The 6,009-nt window shown below is 47.5% G+C and overlaps 1 long non-coding RNA gene across 1 annotated transcript; it reads right to left on the bottom strand.

The window, feature by feature from the left end:
* Positions 1–2,982: 2,982 nt before the first annotated feature.
* Positions 2,983–5,644, bottom strand: LOC111922599 (uncharacterized). Its single transcript, XR_002860595.2, has 2 exons — positions 5,075–5,644; positions 2,983–4,324 (listed from the first exon to the last, which is right to left on the bottom strand). It is a non-coding gene; the product is annotated as an uncharacterized LOC111922599 (long non-coding RNA).
* Between the last annotated feature and the right edge of the window lie 365 nt (positions 5,645–6,009).

Genomic DNA, 6,009 nt, shown 5'->3' with positions numbered 1-6,009 from the left:
GTTGTAAGAAGAATTAATTAATTATACTGTTGCAATAACTCAGTAATACTGGTTTATAAAAGGTCAAGAACAGTCTGAAGAGAAATTCCAAAGTTTGTACATCACTGCTAATCTTCACATAACATTAAAAGTGCTGTTCAGAAAGTCCCTGTCCTCACCTGAAGTCCCCTTATCACCTGAAGTGATATGAACAATTCACAAGTAGAGAAAAGAAAGAGTGTTTGGTTGTATCTAGAAAGACAGGCTCCTGACTTCATATTACTTTTTTTTTTTTTAAATAGAATGTGAAGAGATTGTTTGGATTTTTATGTTGTGGAAATTGTCAAGAGACTACAAGGTCAGCCTAAGGTGTTTTAGCTAACGTTGCTTGGGATTTCACCCCCCACCTGCTGTAGTATGGGTGGAGGGCACTTGTGGAAAGTTATGTGAAAACTTACATGTAGATATTTTTCCTGTAGCATCATTCATATCAGAGTGACATTTCTACTTCACTAGAATCTACAGATACACCCAAGACCGTAAATAATACCTTCAGCACAAAATCTGCACTTAAAAAAAAAAGGAAAAAATTAAAAAGTGGCATGAAAATATTACTACACTGTAAAAATTACCTTACAATAAATTTGAAGAATATATTAGGAAAGCCAATTCTCTTAACCCTAAAATATGATCCAATCTGTGTTCTTTTGTCAACAGCTAATGGTTGTGCTTGATAAAAAACCTCATAAATCTCCATACCCCCTAAATGAAATATTTGTTTAATGATAACAGCAGCATGGGCACCAGGAATGCTTATTTGATGAAAAATATTTCTTCACATGGATAAGGCATACCCAAGTTTAGAAGAAAAATATTATAATGGCCATTCCCAAGACACCTTTTGCAAGTGACTCTTGGTGAAAGGACACGACTGCGCTCTGCAGTCATCCTGGCAGTCACATACATTCCTTCAGCTGAGTGGGAATTATTTAAGTTTGCTCTAACTTAAAGATAGCAGTAGCAACAGAATTTACTTAGGAGCCAGACAGGCTCCTATGCCAATAAAATTGCACCGCACTGACCCAGAGAGGGCATCTTGCTAGTAGACAGATCAGTGGTTGGGCAGGTTCTGCTGCATTTCCTTCCACTTGCCCCAAAACATTTGCACAAAGCAGTGTAAGAAATGTGCAGCAGGGACAAGCTGACAAATGGGCAGGGATCTGGGGGGCACTAAAGGGTACAAGAGTTGTGCCTGGCCAGTGACAGCTGGCCCTGGAGTCTCTGCTGGGCAGCAGAGGCAGGTGAATGTCCTGAGGCTAGGGAAGTGAGGTTACTCCAGGGTGACCAACTTTGCAAGCTGCCTGCCAAAACCCTCATATGGCCAAAGGTTAAGGAAGAAGAGAAAGCTCCAGCATGGGTTTACTTCATCCCCATGGGCCCCTGCTCTACATGGGGCTGGGGAGCCACCTCTGCCAACATTCTTCTTACAGCACAGCGCTTGTGCCGGAGGTCCCCTGCCACATTTGACACATCAAATGAAAAGCAAAAATATAATTCACTAAAATGTAAAAATTACCAGTCCAACTTAATGTATTTTCATGTATATAACTACCTGAATGATAGGCACTGTCTAGTTCTGGTTAGTAAAAAACACAGACTGAATGAAAATGTTATATATGTGCCTATAAATCAGCACTGTCTGAGGACACACCAGTGAATAATGTCTTTCTCCTGAAAAATTAAAAAAAAAATATTTTTTTTTCTTTCTTTATGCCTGTGTGGCACCACCTCTTTACCTTTAGACAAATTATCAAAGATTTCTTCTTCCAAAGAGTCTCAGCCACTCCAAGAAAACATTACTGCCCTCCAAAAGCTATTGAGACACAAAATCCCCTGCCATCCCAGTCACAGATGACTTGCAGCTCCTACAAAAGTGCTGATGAACTGCTCCATGGGAACAGACACTGCAGGAGCTGCCCACAGTACAGGGCTGTAGCAGTGTCTGTGGGAACGGACTGGATGAGCTGAAGGAAAACAAAAATGGAATCTAAGTCAGGTGCTGTTCAGGAGCTGAAACTCACAGGACTCAGGAGAGCTCTTCCCTCATACTCTGAGAACTTTGCATGAGCTTAATAGGTGCCTCAGCATCATGGGACTTGAGACTGGAAAACCCATCAGCCACAGGGACAGTGCCAAGTGCCCCTGACCACTCCATTCTTCCTATGTGACTTCAGACTTGAGACTTTTAGACACCTACTTGCAGTCTGAGGTTCATTAAAAAGTTACTGGGAAGTACAGAAGGCGGCTATGGAAGTGCAGACAATGTGGTATAAACGTATATTGAGTGTGTGGCAGGTGGAATAATTGTTCTGCAGCCCTTTCTTTGAGCTGAAGCCTAATCCCTGTTCCTAGTTCTGTGGGACTGAGCTCCCTATTCCATCCCTTTTAGATTTGTGTCCTCCAACTAAAGAATAAATTCAGTTTTACTGGTTTTATTTACTGTATATGCTAACTCACTTCTGGGGAAAAGTGCTATACAAAGCATCCAAGCCCAAGGTAGTTTCATGTTTAAGTGGCTTTTGAAGAACTACTCATCCTCATGAAACAGCTGTCTTTGAGGGGCTCCTAAAGCCACAATCTGCACAATCAGCAATAGAGATAGCAGACATGCAAAAGAAACATGACTTCTCAGCAGGATGGGCTTGCATGGCCAATCTCTGAGCAGCTGCTGTTTCCCATTCCATACGCAGCCCCTCGCTGATCCGCCACGAATCTGCAGAGCAATGGGAACACAGGTGAGACTAACAGGAAGAACAGCAGCTCTACTGTTTGGCTTTTGCCCACATCCATCCTGAGCTGGATCCTTATACACATGGGAAGTTGTGTCTCCAACCCAAGAGCCGTACACTGCTATAAAATTCAACCCATATGGCAAGGATACTTCTCAGCAGGAACAGGTCCTCTTTTCACTTCTCCCTAGGGAAACGGCCTTCCCTCAGGTTATGCCCTCTGCCTTATGACTGATACACTGGATTTCCACTATGTTTAAAAAAGCACATAATATAAAGGCTCTCCAGCCTTGAAAGGAGTCTTTTTCAGAAGACCTGTGCCTGAATATTGTTCAATATCATGGGATGATCATGCTCCTTTTCTCCATGTGATCTCAGAGCACTTCCACTCCCAAGCACTAAAATCTGTCTTGCTTTTGGAAAAAAAAAAAAAAAACCTGCAAACATTCATATGCCAAAATTGACTCTTCAACAGAAAGTGTAGGTGGCAACCCATCTCCTTCCAGCAGCAAGGCAGGTGAATGTCCTGAGCTCCCGTGGGCCCTCAGGCAGGCTCAGGGCAGAGGTGGGGGGCTGGCACCACTGAGCCCCCCTACCCCAGTTCTGCTATGCTGGCACCTCATCCTTGCTCTCACCCTTCAGTGTCAGCATGTTCACAAAGTCTGGTCCCATGCCCTAGACAATAAACACAAGCCCTTGCAGATGTGGAGTGTGGAATTTGTAACTGTTTGGCAGGTATTGCTGGTATTTTAATCGCTTTCTCAAATGGCCCATCTGTCTCATTCTGCCAGCACAGGAGGACTGGAGCTCCACAGTTTCTTACTTTGAGTGTTTAAACAGGCAGGAAACCTTTTGGCTTGTGACCACCTTCAGAAATAGAGATTATTAATATTTATTTATATCAAATATTTAACTAGGAAATACAGGCACGGACCAGCGCTCAGCTTGATAATGTGGTATTATACAAACACAGAGCAAAGCAACCTTCCATCCCTCAATCGAAGTAACAGGCAGGAAAGAACAGCAGTGGTACAGAGCATAAAGAAAGAGCATTTCTGTGTCACAAAGATTCATTGCAAGAATTGTTGTCTATGACTTTTTAAAAATTGGGGGGGAAAAAACCCATGGTGAATGAAATGACAGTTAAATGTAGGGATGACTGTGCTGGGTCAGAAGAGCAGCATTTCAAGTCCAGTCCAGGACTACTTCCAGAGCAGCCAACAGTAATTGCTTAATGACAGCATGAGCACAGGGGAGGCTGCTCCCCAAAATGTTTCCGCAGGATGCGGATTTGCACCTCAAAAAGTTCCTGAATCAGAGGATCAGAGGTGTTTGTGCTGAACACCCCTGCGCAGATTTTTCTCCCATGATCGTGCTTAATTGCTTTTTGAACTGCTTCCTGACATCCTGTAGCAGTAACTTCCAAGATCTGTTTTGTGTGAAGAGGTATCTTCTTTCAAACCTGCCACCTCATCGTTTCATTTGACGATCACTCTTCTCCCCCAGCTGTTACGCTAAGCATTTCAGTAAATACCTCTCCTTGAATCCAGTGGCAACTAAAACAAGAGAATAAACTTCCTATTTAGAGAATTCAGCTGTATGAAATCGTGTACATACATGTATAAAGATTATATAAAATATTTGAAAGAGATCTTCCCCAGCAGAAAATGTATCGTCTTTATTATCTTACCAAGGTCTCACAAAAAAGGCAAAAAAGCCCCCAAAAACAAACAGAAAAACAAAAAACCCAAAAACAAACACAGACAAAACCAAAAAAAACCCCAACCCCAAATCCAAATGTAGTGATCCTACAGCAGATACCTTATCTGAGGGTAGCAAAGGACTATGTGCAAGTAGTAGGGTGAGAACAGGTGCAATTTCCCAGTGCAGACTAAGAATATGTGTTGGGAGCATTTCTACAAAACAAGCACAACTCAACCAAGTAGGAACACATCTTTGAAGGGGTCCAGTGCACTTACAGCCCTTGCAGACTTCAGTATAGTCAGGAACTTGGTATATTTTTAACATTTGCCTTATCACGTGTTTTTAAAAAAGGCACACATCTCCAAAATGGAGACTATTTGCTTTCATTCTGCGTCATGTTAGTTTCACAGTTCTGCTCTCCTCACCTCCTGCTGATGCATCCCCATCTTCCCCAGCTGAAAAGGGGATAAAAAAAAAATCCCACCTTAGGTTTCTCCATGTGTGGGTTTGAGTTTATGCATTCATGATGTGTGTGTGTGTAGAGGTGGGGGATGCCCGAGCTGTGAGCAGGGCAGGCCCGTGTCTTCCCAGCAGCATCTTACCCAGAAAGGGCCTGGCGCTGTGCTATCTCTGCAGCCTTCTCCCGTGGCACCACGGCTCAGACTAATGCCGGAGAGATGGAAGAGCTCGGGCCAAGGCGATAAGCCTTATCGGCCCGCTTCCTTCATGGGGAACAGGCAGTCTCAGCTCTCAAACAGATGCTGTTTTAAAAGCACACGCACGACACGGCTGCCAGGACAGCTCTGGGTTTTTCACGATGGCGTGGCACCGGCTCCCCTCGGTTTCTGTAGAGGGAGGTGAAGCGCACGCTTTGAAGAGAGGAGAGAAGCAAGACCTGCAGGAGGAGTCAGCGAGTCCTTGAGGGAGCAGGACGGGCCGACAGAGCCCGGCACCGAGCGCCCCGGGGGCGCCACACCCTGCCCCGGGGCTTCTCCCGCGGGCCGGGACCGCGCCCAGCGGCTCGGGGCGTGGGTGAGCCGCGACGAGACGAGGGGAAGGGAAGGGAGGAGAGGTGCGGGCGGTGGCGGCGGGCCCGGGGGCGGCGGTCCCCGCGCTCCGCCACACCTGGGCCTGGCGGGCGGCGCCGCCATTTATAGCGCGCTATTTCGGGCGCGCGGGGCCATTGGGCGCCGCCGTGTGACGGCACCGCCGCGCCCGGGGCAAAGTCCGCCGCCACCGCCCGGCCTCTGCCCGGCCTCTGCCCGCATGGCCGGGCACCGGGGCGGGGCGGGGGGGCTGCTTCGAGCCGCCCCCAGCCCCTGCCTCTGCCCCTGCCCTGCTCCTGCCCCTGCTCCTGCCCCTGCCCCTGCCCCAGCCCCTGCTCCTGCCCCAGCCCCTGCTCCTGCCCCAGCCCCTGCCCCTGCCCCTGCCCCTGCCCCTGCCCCTGCCCCTGCCCCAGCCCCTGCCCCTGCCCTGCCCTGCCCCTGCCCCTGCCCCTGCGCCGCCTCCGGGCGCTGCCGCTGCTCGCTCGGGATGC

Source organism: Cyanistes caeruleus, chromosome 2, assembly GCF_971803275.1.
Source record: "Cyanistes caeruleus chromosome 2, bCyaCae1.hap1.1, whole genome shotgun sequence".
Lineage (NCBI taxonomy): Eukaryota > Metazoa > Chordata > Aves > Passeriformes > Paridae > Cyanistes > Cyanistes caeruleus.
Note: the sequence above shows the minus strand (reverse complement) of the source record. Positions and strands in the feature narration are given on the sequence as shown.